We start from the raw sequence: 12,560 nt of genomic DNA, 5'->3' as shown, positions 1-12,560 counted from the left end.
ACTAGGACATTGACTCAGGATCAGAAGGGAGGTTGCCAATCTGACTCCCGTGCTCCACACTTCACTGTGGGAGAAGGTACAAAGCCATTGACTTTGGTTATCACAGTACAGCTAAGCCTTCCTTACTAATATTACAGCTACTTAAGGTGTGTGTGTGTGTGTGTGTGTGTGTGTGTGTGTGTGTGTGTGTGTGTCCGACCTGATCTGGTTGCCCTCAGGAACCATCAATAGGCCTTACAATAGGCCTTACCTATCTTTCCTCTTTCCCTCAACACAAAAGGACAGAGGACAGACCCACTCCTTCTAGTCACTCAAATAAAAGCAATAAAAGCAAGAAAGGGAAGGGAGGGCTCCCCAACAGAAGTAGATTTTCAAATTTGAAAACTGGAATCTGGCCACTATGTCAGATTTTAACACAACATAAGTTAAAAACCAACTTGTTAATTCCTCTTCAATAAAAACATGCCCCCTTAACATCATAAGCCCCTTTCTTTTGTCCCATGTCATGGTGTTTGTTATGGTTTGAATATAAAATTGTCAAATATTGTTTTTAAAGATTGTGTTTAGGAAACGGGCCCTAGCAGACAAGCACAGGTCAGTAGGGACAGGCCTTGGGATAGCTCAACTGGCTTCCCATCCTTTCCTCGGCTTTAATCCACCAAGGTGTGACAAGCAATGTCCTAGTCGCTTGGGAGGGCATCTCTCTAACTGCCATGTCTTTCCACCATGATGAATGGATATCCTGTAAAATAACATGTCAAAATAAACCCTCCTTCCCTTGTTTCTGTCAAGGGAAGTAGATACAGCTCTATATGGTATTTTTCTTTTAAAACAACGTAAGTTTATTGCTGATAAAGAAAATGGTTGTCAAATAATAAAACGAGTCCTTAGGCTCCTTTACACATAGTATTAGACATTAACCACTGAGGATTTCTAAAGATTATTATGTGTTACTTAAGTGTATACATTTGTAAGTATATGTCACATGTGTGCAGGTACCCATGGAGGCTAGCAGAAGTCATTGAATTCCCTAGCTGGTGCTACAGGTGATTTATTGTGAGCTCCTTGATACGGATGCTAGGACTCAAACTCGGGTCCTCTGGAAGAGTAGTACATCCTCTAACGGGGATGCTTTAAAGAATTTATTCTGCTGGCTTCCACGTTTGTTTGTTTTTAGCTACTACTTTGAGTCGCTCAAAGATGAGCAATGTTTATGTAAGCTTGAATAACCTAATTTCATCTAGCTAGAAACATTACCAAAATTCCTTGAACTTAAGAAAGGTGAACATTCTTAGTGGAGACTCTCCAAGGACCAGCACATCAGAAAATACTTCTTGACCTGCAGTTTTCCAGATTCCATGCACTGTTGGTCTTGGCAATTAGCAAATCTGAGGCCATGAGAGACCTATATTTCCTATAGCTATGGTCAAATGACATAGCCCTCCCCTGGACATTTAGAAAATGACATTGAGTCTAGTTAAAGTATCATGGCCTGGACAGAAAAGCACATGGAAGCCCTCACCAGCTTTCCCAATAAAGGCACAAGCCCGAGAGCCAGCTGCACCCTAAAAACCAATAACTATGAAACTGGATGAAAACATGCAAGCTGATGCCCAGCATTGCACACACATCTGTTTAAAATTCAAGTAACTCGTGCAAACCACAGATCGGTATTCAAATAAAACTTTTAAAGAGATTGTATTCATTTAGAAAGGAAATGAAAATGTGTTCCTATGTCTCCGGGCTCCACACTTCCTGTGGGGAGGTAATAGGCCTTTAGGCTTTAGATGGTTGTTAGCCTAGCAGGCTGAGCAAGGTGTGGAAGCAGAAATAAAGCAGCTTTTGATTATGAGTCACCAGCACGACACATGGGGGTCCTGGGACCCTCTGCATACCACACGGGAAGCCGATACTGCACGCCCATACCAGCTTTGCATACATCACACAACCTGGAACCTAAGAGAAGTGCAGAGGGCAGTCCTCATCACCAGATACAACAGGATGGTGCTCAGGAGACAACACGGATGTTTTATGGGAATCTCTAGATCTGGATTTCTCAGTCTCAGGTGGGGCAGGACCACCACGATAGTGAAAGGGTCTGATTCACTGTCTCCCACAGCTAAGTCAGTTCTCACTTATTAAGGAAAGGTTTTGCCTTTTAGTGTGTGTTTGTGTGTATGCGTGTGTGTGTGGTGTATTTGCATGTATGAGTTCTCACTTGTGTGTGGACACACATATATGTGTGAATGTGCATACATGTATATGTGGAAGCCAGAGGTTGACATCAGTTGTCTTCCTTAGTTTGTCTACACCTTAAGATTGAGACAGGGTCTTTCATTTGAAACTGGGGGTTGCTGATCCATGTAGCCTAGCTAGCCAGCTTACTCCTGGAATCCCTGTCTCTGCCTCCCAAGTGCCCTGTACTTACATTGGTGCTGGGGATCCCTCCACTTAGTCAGCAAACACTTAACTCACTGAGCCATTTCCCCAGCTCAACTTTGCCATGATTTTCTATCACCTGCTTCCTTCCTAACTCAGTCAGCTTCATTATCAGGCTATGACCAACGAGCATGCTCATTTCCTAACTGAGCAAATTTAACCATGACATTCAACGGTCTGTCCAAATGACAGGGGAAAGAGAGTAAAGCCGAGCACTGAGCCATGCCTCCCGATCGCAAAGCCAGGAGTTCCCTGAGACCAGCACTTTTACGGCCAGCAATAGCAGATTAGAGTAATCTGGGCTCACAGGTACCTGATGGCGGTCTACACAGAAGGTTTCTCTTTTCTTCTGAGTGGATGTCTAAAGGAAGAGAGGAATGTTTCTTCCTTTCATGGAGAAAATTCATAGATTTTAAGAATCATTCACATCTTACATGGATTCTGAGCACCACCAGTGCTCAAGGCAGTTAAAACTATCACATGGCCTTCAGATACACACAGAACTCGATTTTCTAAAAGGAAAGGAAAATCTGTACAGCTAAAGTATAGGCAGGAAAGTGTCTGCTTGATGAAGGTGACCTTGGCCAGATGATTTGGCATCATTTGGATTTTATGGCTTCACGTGTAAAAACTAACTGGGTGAGATTTTGACTTTAATTTCAATTTTTTTTTTCAGAGTCATTTCGCAAAGCCACATGTTAGGCAGAGTATAAATACACAAAGCGAAGTGGCCCTGGCAGGGAGTGACCAAGGATGCTCCTAAAACCCAGGCTGCTCTTCCTCTACCACTCGCTCCATAAGCAGGGCCCCTGTGCGGAGCCATTCCGGAAAGCCAGAAACCCGATTAGACAAATCATAGTTCTGTCTAGCTTTGCTGTAATGCTTCCAAGCGAATTCCAAAGCTATCCTAACCCAGTGCACACCAGGCACAAGTCATTGTGAACACTAAAAACCTAGCTAGTCCAGATGCTCCCTGTACACAAAAACTACATCCCGGGAATATGAAGTATTACATCATTACTTTATATAAATCATGTGGTATAATACTATTCTGCTGGGTATATGGGCTTCGATATGACTCATTACACAATTCTTCCTGTTTTTGGGTTCTGTTGTTGTTGTTGCTTGCTTTTTACTTCTTCAATGACCATTTAAAACAAAAATCTAAAATTACCTATGTGGCTCCTCTTATCTTTTGTTGAATATTGCCACCATGAGGATAAAACTCATGATAAAAATGTTGGCTAACAGACACAGACACCAGAGCAAGCCCTGCAGAGCCGCTGCCTGCCTGCCACACTCTCACCCACAGGATGCAGCCCCGCATCCCTTTGGGAATCACTATAGCAGAGACTGCCCCAGCAACACTCGTGTGCGCAGAGTTCCCAAGCCGTGAGCTCTGCCAGCACTGTGGTCACCTCTTCCATCACTGCTAGCCCATTCTAATGTAGGAAATAGAGAGGTACCTCAAGCCCTCAGAGACCAGATGATTCGGTAAACTGCTTTCCAGGAGGGTTCCTTCGGGACACAAATGCTCCTCAGCTGGTTTTGATCATATGCTATTTTTGCCCAAAAAATTAGAGTTTAAATGTACATATACGTACACATATACATTTTTGTATATTTATAAATTATATGTATGATCCACTGCCTTTACATCCTATGGACATGTTTACATATTACAAAGCATAATAAAATTGATATTTAGAAGACTGAGCTAAAGATGAAATTATGAATTTAAATAAATTCATTTCATTGATCCTGTTGTTCTCAGTGGAATTAAGTCTCTCTCACTCACTGCAGTGTGAATGAGCGAGCTTCCCTACTTCTTTGGACCTTGGTTTAGTACCTGATGATAAACACATTCAAAGATCTGGTCCAGAGCTGGTTGCATGCACATCATTAGTTAATTCAATGCCTAGACTCGCCTGCATGATATCTGGCAAAGACACACAGAAGTGAACAGAAGCTACGCACTCACGGTCCCTAACACATCTGCTGCCGTATCTTAGGTCATCACTCGAAGATGATTCTATGGAAGTCAGTAACATCCCTTCCTTACTGATGGTTCAATCCTCCAGTTTGACAGATGAGACTCAATGCCATTTACTTGGTATCTGTAGAGCAAGAAGACTGCTCACAGCCATGGACCAAACACAATGGGCCAGCTACTTAGAAGCGACTTTCTATTGCAAAAAAAAAAAAAAATACTCAATTTATGTCCAACAACCAATAAAGACATATGTTCTAGCTAACACTGTGGATTAGAAGCCCAGGAGGATTGCTCTCTATCTTCTCCCTAAGCACTGTAAGATTGGGTGACTTTTTAAAACCCTATCATCTGTGAGTCCAGTTAATTAGGAGATAAACCTTCCTGAACATTGGCAGACCCATCCCCCCAATACACACCCCACACACACCTCATACTCCCTCACACACACATACATACCACATACACATACCACATAGATATACATGACACATATACAACACACACATTACACCACACACACACACACACACACACCACAGCACAGCACACACGCATGCACACAAATGCACACATACCACACACACGCATAGCAGGACCTGTTTAGCGCTGTATTTGTACCACCCGAGGCACTAGTACCAGTCCACACGCTATTAGTCAAGTCTAAGGTTTAACTTCTATGTTAGACAAAAGAAAGCAGTTCCTTTGCTCCTTTCTCTCGCATCCCAGCGGAACGTCTCCACACAGAGGTGTGAGCGCCAGACCAGAGAGCACACTAGCAGGCGCTAGCATGTCTGCTCGGCACTTCCAATAACCACTTCTGCCGCGGGCACTGGGGTTCCTCTGCTATTGGAAACAAAAGCATTGTTCTTCTCCAGGAAGAAAGACAAACAAACCAAAATGCTAGAGCTTTTGCTGACACGCACAGAAAGGAGATCAGCTATGTTCACACATCTCCTGTATTAAAAAAACAAACAAAAACAAAAAGAAAACAAAGAAACAAAAACAACAAAACGACAAAACCTGTTCCTACGTGTTTCCCAGCAAGACTACAAGAAACCCTCTGCGGCTTTTGAGTTCCAGATTTGCCCTTTGCTCTTAATAAGATCTTAACAGATCTGGACCTTCCACTCCAACACGAGTCTATGTAGCATCCATGCCCACAGCACTGCAACTCCTACTCTACTCATCTCTTGTAGCTTGTTTTTGTTTTGTATTTGTGGTATACGTGTGTGTGCATGTTCATGTGAGGAGGTCAGAGGTCAACACCCAGTGTCTTATTAAGTCATTCTCCATTTTAGTTTATGAGACAAATTCTCTCATTGAACATGGAGCCTGCCAGTTTGGCTTAATTGGCTAGCTGTTGTACCAGGGGACCACCTACCCCTGTCTCCCAGACAGGATTACAGATACACGCTGCCATGCCTAACTTTTAGCATAGGTGCTGGGGACCCAAATTCATGTCCTCATGTTTGCACAGCAGCACCTAACCAAATGAGTCAGCTCTCCAGCCCTACCTCTTGTGTTTTAAAGATTTATTTATTATTATTTAACTGTGTGTGCCTGTGTATATCTGTGTGTGCACCACATGTGTGCAGTTACCCACTGAGTGAGTGGAAAAGGGCATTGAGTGCCCTGAAACTGGAGTTACAGGCAGTTGTGGTTGCCAATGTGAGTGCTAGGAACCAAACCCATGGCTTCTGCAACACCTGCAAGTGCTCTGACCGCTGGACCATCTCTCCAGACCCCATCTCTTAAGCTTTTCCTATTTCATTTTACATTACAACCACAGTTCTCTTCCCACAGCTCCCCCCACACTGTCCCCATCCCCTCCTCCCAATGGGTAAGGGCTCCCAAGGGGAGTCAACAAAGTCTGGCACATTAAGTTAGGGCATATCTTATACTTGTAAAAACAAAGTCTTTTTGCATGAACAGCTCTATTTCATAAATGGTTCAGATTTCTTCGTTTTAAACGTCTTTAAAACTTTATTGTAAGCTGGGAGATGGTGGCGCACGCCTTTAATCCCAGCACTTGGGAGGCAGAAGCAGGCAGATCTCTGTGAGTTCGAGACCAGCATGGTCTACAGAGCTAGTTCCAGGACAGGCTCTAAAGCCACAGAGAAACCCTGTCTCGGGAAAAAAAAAAAAAAAAAACCACTTTATTGTATCCAGGCAGTGGTGGTGCACACCTTTAGGCAGGTGGATCTCTGTGAGTTCGAGGCCAGCCTGGTCTACAGAGTGAGTTCCAAGACAATCAGGGCTACACAGTGAACCCTGTCTTGAGAAACAAACCAAAACAACTTTATTCTAAAAAATAAATTCCTACTGAAGGCATGAAGTCTGTGAGTCAGAGGATTCCCTGACTCACTGGCCCACTCTCCCCCACACACTCCTCTGCACGACTGCCCACCACACTTTCCTTCCTTTCCTCCTCCTCCATGGCCACAGGACCGCTTAAGCTACCTAGATACTCGCTCATCTTCTAGGTGGTTTACTTCTCACAAAGGCACTTTTGCCCCCACCGGATGAATCATCTCAAATGTCATCTTTCCTGTGTCCCTTCCCAGCCTCGTGTCCAACTCTCCTAACAGGAGCATTCCGTGCAGACAGAGCATGCTCAGCCCAATGTCCCATTATATTTCTTCCCAGCTAAAAGTCATTTCCGCCCCTTCAGGTCCAACACTACCCATCAATCCACAGCAAAAGTCTGCATCCCTGTGTGAAACGCAGTCCTTCTAACGGCAGTCCTTGGGACTCACGCTCTAGACACATGGCTTCTGTCTTCTTAGGATCCTATGTGTACTATTCTGTCTTCTCTAACATGTAACATGAGTCTGTGCATATATTAACATTAGGCTAATCCTATCACTTCTGTGGTTTTGCTTTTCTAACACACAACATGGGCTTTGATAATTATGGCAACGATATCAGGAACATACATTATCAACGTTTTTTTTTTTTACTAAATGAAAAAAGTTATCGCTGGCCAAATATTATAGATTAATTGCGTTAAGAGAATCAAAATTCCTTGTTTAAGAACCGAAAAGACTCTGGGCTCGATCGACAACTTCACACGCACCTAATTTCATCCGACACAGGACTTCCTGCTATCATGCTTTCAAGCTAGGACACGGGGTGGCTGCTGCGCTGTCGCTGCAGCTGCACAGCGAGCGTGAGTGGGCGTGAGCGAGCGTGAGTGGGCGTGAGCGGGCGTGAGCAGGTGTGAGTGAGTGTGCCAACCACACTCTCCAGAACGGTGGTTCACAGCTGTTTGGGGATTCCACGCCACTCTGAGACTGAAATGACTGTGAAACTATTCTTCATAGAAACACGCACACACAAAACCATGCAGAGTGGGTCGGAGATGAGAAGCACAGAAAGTCTAGAACTCTATAGACCCCAGTTTGGTTTGTTTGTTTTCCCCAAGTGGTGTACAACCTACAAGTCAGTAGACAGGAAAGGCACACTTGAGTTTTCTTCAGACCTCCTTTCCAGAACAGTTCTGGATTTTCTTTGTTTTTGTTTGTTTATGGATTTGTTTTCCATAATCAGTCACTTAAAAGAACAATAAAAAAAAATCAGCTTACTAAGTACATGGATATAACCACCAGGTGGAAATGAGGTATGCTGGCCCTTCCTAAAATTACCAATACCTGCGTGTATCTTCCTAGAGTTACAAAGTAAACCGGACCTCCTCTCCCAGGGGTGAGCGTTCCGGCCACCATGTCTCCTTTTGTCATGGAACCTCCTCTGCCACTGCCTGTCTAGCCTCGTCCAGCTCTGCTCTGAGGGCAGAAACTCTCTGAAGTCTGACCATTGTCAGACTTCTTGCTGTTGTCCAATTGCTTAATTCACCAGTGTTAGCATTTTTAGCTCATCCAGCTTCCACGGACAACCTACAGACGCCCGGCTCTCCTTTGGGGACTGATGCTCCAAGTCTCCCCTCTGTGCTCTGGTTCTTATTCATCTTCCTGTCTTAATCCTGTTTCATCCTGGCATTGTGGGCAAACACACACAGAGAGCCTGACCCCACAGCTCACATCTTAGTTGGTACCAAAGGCCAACCAAATCTCCATGACAACCACTCTACAAGCACCTCCTTCACATCACTTTGTCAACTGTCAAATGTGCAAAGGCCCAGTTTAAAAAGTTCCTGAATAGGAAGTTCAGTTAAAAATCATATTGAAGGGGAAGATACCCCAACAAGTTTAAGGCCAGACCAGGATGTGTTTACAGAACAATTGTGGGCCAGTCAGCAATCCTGTCTTTTATAAAACTGAACAACTCTAAATTAGAAGAGGAAGACCTTTGAAGACCTCTCTGCTTTGTGGAGGGTCTTTCGCTGTGTGTGTTTCCTCACCCCTAAAAAATAAAGCCACTATCCAATTGCTGGATAAAAAAGTCAATCATATCAACAAAAATTATACAGTCCAATTAAATGTGTGGAAAAACGATTTTTAGTAACAAACACAGTAGCAAAGAAGACATATGGCTAGCTAGCCAGCATCTAAAATGATAGGTTAGAAAACTTCACATTGACATCACAATGAGCTACCACTTACTTACACATCAATTAGAGAGGCATAAATTAAAAGCAGACAATACTAAGTGTTGACAAGGATGTGGAACACCTGGAATACATTGACAGTTGAGGATACAACATGTCACAGTCACAGTAGAAAACAGTTATGCAGCATCTTATAGTTAAACACCTTTAGCACAACCAGGAGCCATTGGGCCTCTGCAAGTCAATGCACTAGTTTTTTTAATCACGTTACATTATAATTTTATAATTATCTGTATAAGGAAAGGGGTGGAGACCGGCACTTCCAGTAGACTCCTCCAGGGCCCTTCTTCTGCCCTAATTGTCTATTTATCTCCCTGCACACAGCTTAGCACAGAGTTTCCAGAATGTATAACAAAATGGATACTTCCCTGGTGCAACCTATGTATTTATGGAACTAATAAGCTAGAGGAAACCAATCCAGAGGAAATGCTGAGTAACCCAAGAGTCCGTGAGTAACTCCTCTCCCTGTGATGTGGTCGTCAAGAACGCTCTGCAGTTCTTTGGAGCGCAACAGGCTGGGTCCGACATTTCACCCTTACTCATGAGCTGACACTGTGGTAGGTAATCTACTTTTGGAAACAGGTTTTCTGACCTTCTGCAGGATGATATTGACGGCGGATGGCAATGAAGCTTTCAGTCATCTGATTAGTACCACCACAGAGTTACTCTGGCCAATTATCTTCCACAAGAGGTGGCGAAGACATGCCGTTCTCGGTGGCCATGTGACATTATCACCTGACACGCTCCTACGGTCCAACTCCATCGCTAAAGGAACACCTCCATGACATCAGGCTACCCAGCCCGGTGTCCAGCTCTGCCCTGATGGCTCTACATTCGCCCTTTGATCATGTGACCATCATCATGTTCACGATGGGGCATGTAAAATGCCTGACATTTTTTCCACAGTGTGTATGGCCCAGTAACTGTTGGCTATTTTGAAAAGTTCAGGAGGGACTCAAATTTAATTTGCCTCATAATTGAAGGCACACTTGATGGGAGGAAGTAAAGGAGAACACCATGTCTGGCTGGTGGCAGGAGCGAATTGAGGAGAGTAAGGCTTGAGATGCAGTAGATAGTAGGCAGTCCAAACGACAAAAGTTCCTGGAATGAACTTGGTTTTTATGGGATGGAAGATATATTACTCTTTTTGTTTTGTTTTGTTTTTTGTTTTTCGAGACAGGGTTTCTCTGTGGTTTTGGAGCCTGTCTTTTTTGTATCTCCCAGACCACCCGTAACGTTTCATTACCTTAACTTTGATGAAATATTATCCTGTGTGTGTACGGATACCTTCCACTGAACTGTGAGCACCTTGGTAGGGAAACAAATCTAATGACATGTGTTAGAATCTAGCCCTTTCCAGACCTGGAGCACCCAGCACTGTTGGCCCTGTTCCAAACACCTGGGTCCACCTGGACCCCGTGAATCCTCTCTAACAGGGCATTTCCCTGTGAACCTCTCTCATTAACTCATGATTGCCTCCAAAACCAGCACCCAGGATAGCAAATCCCGTGGTCCTTCAGATAACTTCAGGGATAGGATGCCTACCCATCCCTGCTCAGCCAGGCTTCATTCATTACTCTGAACCCCAAAACCTGCCCCCCCATCTGACATCTCCTTAACTTTCCCCCACACTCACATTTTCTACACCTGCTCTGTCTCCTCATCTTGTTTTTAGCCTTAATCTAAGCCATTCCTAATACTCGGCTTTCATCATCTGAAACCTCAGCTTTAAGGGGGCCATTATCAACTTTGGACAAGGACTTGCTTTCCAAACCCATCATCATGACCTAAAACCAACGGTTATCAAATTCCAGCTCAGACTTCTAAAAATGAAATAATACAACGCTAAAAAAAAAAAAACAATTTCATTCGCTGCCTCAACTTAATTACCTATGATTATGTTATCATCATCCTCTCCATTGAGAAACATGTAACTTCTCAATGATTTTGACAAGTCTTAGATTAGAACTGGTCAGGCAAAATTACTTGATTTCAATTTTGGCTACAAAAGATGTTATACTTGGTGTCCTAATATATCTGGCAATACATTACGAAGGGGTGAGCTCAAAATAGAACATTAAAAATTGTAAGCTCAGCCAGTGGCAGTGGTGCATGCCTTTAACCCCAGCACTCAGGAGGCAGAGGCAGGCGGATCTCTGTGCGTTTGAGGCCCGCCTGATCTACAAGAGCTAGTTCCAGGACAGGCTCCATAGCTACAGAGAAACCCTGTCTTGAAAAAAAATTGCAAGCCCAACTGAAGAAGAAAGAAACACCCTCCAAAGGCACAGGAGATGGCTCATTGGTAAAGTGTTTACCAGGTAAACATGAGTTCACGTCTCTAAAACCAAATAAAAAGTCAGTGCAACGGTATATGACTGAATGTCTGGCATTAAGGTGGATCCACGGAGCTTGCTGATCGCCTGCTCTTGCCAAATTAACAAATACTAGGTTCAACAGAAGCCTGCCCTCCACCAGCAGCAAGACACACACACACACACACACACCACATGCATATGTACAAACAGACCCTCCAAAGGGATACAATACTATTTCCATTTACCGAGATAAATTCACAAGTATCTATAGTTGGAGAATACAGAGACACGGGTCTCTTGCCTATCAGTCAGCTCTCTCTTTTCAGAGTGATGACATCTTTGCCCGTCCAAGGCCACCACAGTGAAGGGATTAGCTGTCTGTTTTTTCTTTTCTTGTTCTCTCACGGAACATCTACCGAGAACAGCACAGTTCCAGCACACGAAGGCTAATTTAGCCTCAGAGCACACTCACAGGTACCCCAGAAACACATGCTGAGGAGAGCTAGAGACTTCCCAAAAGACTTAAATGAGAAAAATGAAGAGTCAGGAGACCAGACTGGAAACAAAACGACAACGCAGAAAATACAGGCACAGCCCAGACCACAGGTGTCCCCAGGTAGGCGCTAAAGGACAGACATAAGAGAAGCGTCTCTAGGGCATCCAGGGGTTTCCTAGACTCTCACCACTTGGCTGAACGACCCCTTCCCCGGGACATTTTCATAAGGTTCCTAACATTGTACGAGATGAGGGACTGTCTATGCATGCCCCCCAGAAAAACCAGTCTAGAGATACTAAACCATGATGTGAATTCCACGCAGAATAAGAAACTTTACATTCCATTTTTCAAATATTGTCTGTTCCTCGGAAATACAGCCCTTCGTAATAACTATGCTCCTTAACCACCACAGATGATTCGATGTTCAAAGAAAGTTCCCCAGGACAAACCATCTCATGTCGAGCTGGCAGGAGAGCTGGAACCCGTGGGAGACGGAATGCAACCAGAGAGTGAGGATCATACAGCACCAGCCGTGAAACAGTTCTCCCTGGAGCTTCATCTGCCTCTGGACTCCCAGGCTGTGGGTTACTGTGTACTACCTGAGGCCCTGGGACAGAGCTGGAGACCACAGCGGCGATGTATTGAATGCGAGACTGCCACATGAGATTCTCAGCAAGTGACCTGACCCAGAAAACACACCATCCCACAAGAGGAGAGCTCGGGAGCTGTTCTCGCCTCTGTCTGGGATTTGAG

At 44.2% G+C, this 12,560-nt stretch overlaps 1 protein-coding gene across 4 annotated transcripts in view; it reads right to left on the bottom strand.

The window, feature by feature from the left end:
* Ltbp1 (latent transforming growth factor beta binding protein 1) overlaps positions 1-12,560 on the bottom strand; it is a 373,313-nt gene that overhangs the window by 274,296 nt on the left and 86,457 nt on the right. The window lies entirely within an intron of this gene.

The sequence above is a fragment of the Microtus oregoni genome, unplaced genomic scaffold (assembly GCF_018167655.1).
Source record: "Microtus oregoni isolate MIOR12 unplaced genomic scaffold, Mior012 000036F_ref0000092, whole genome shotgun sequence".
NCBI lineage: Eukaryota > Metazoa > Chordata > Mammalia > Rodentia > Cricetidae > Microtus > Microtus oregoni.
Note: the sequence above shows the minus strand (reverse complement) of the source record. Positions and strands in the feature narration are given on the sequence as shown.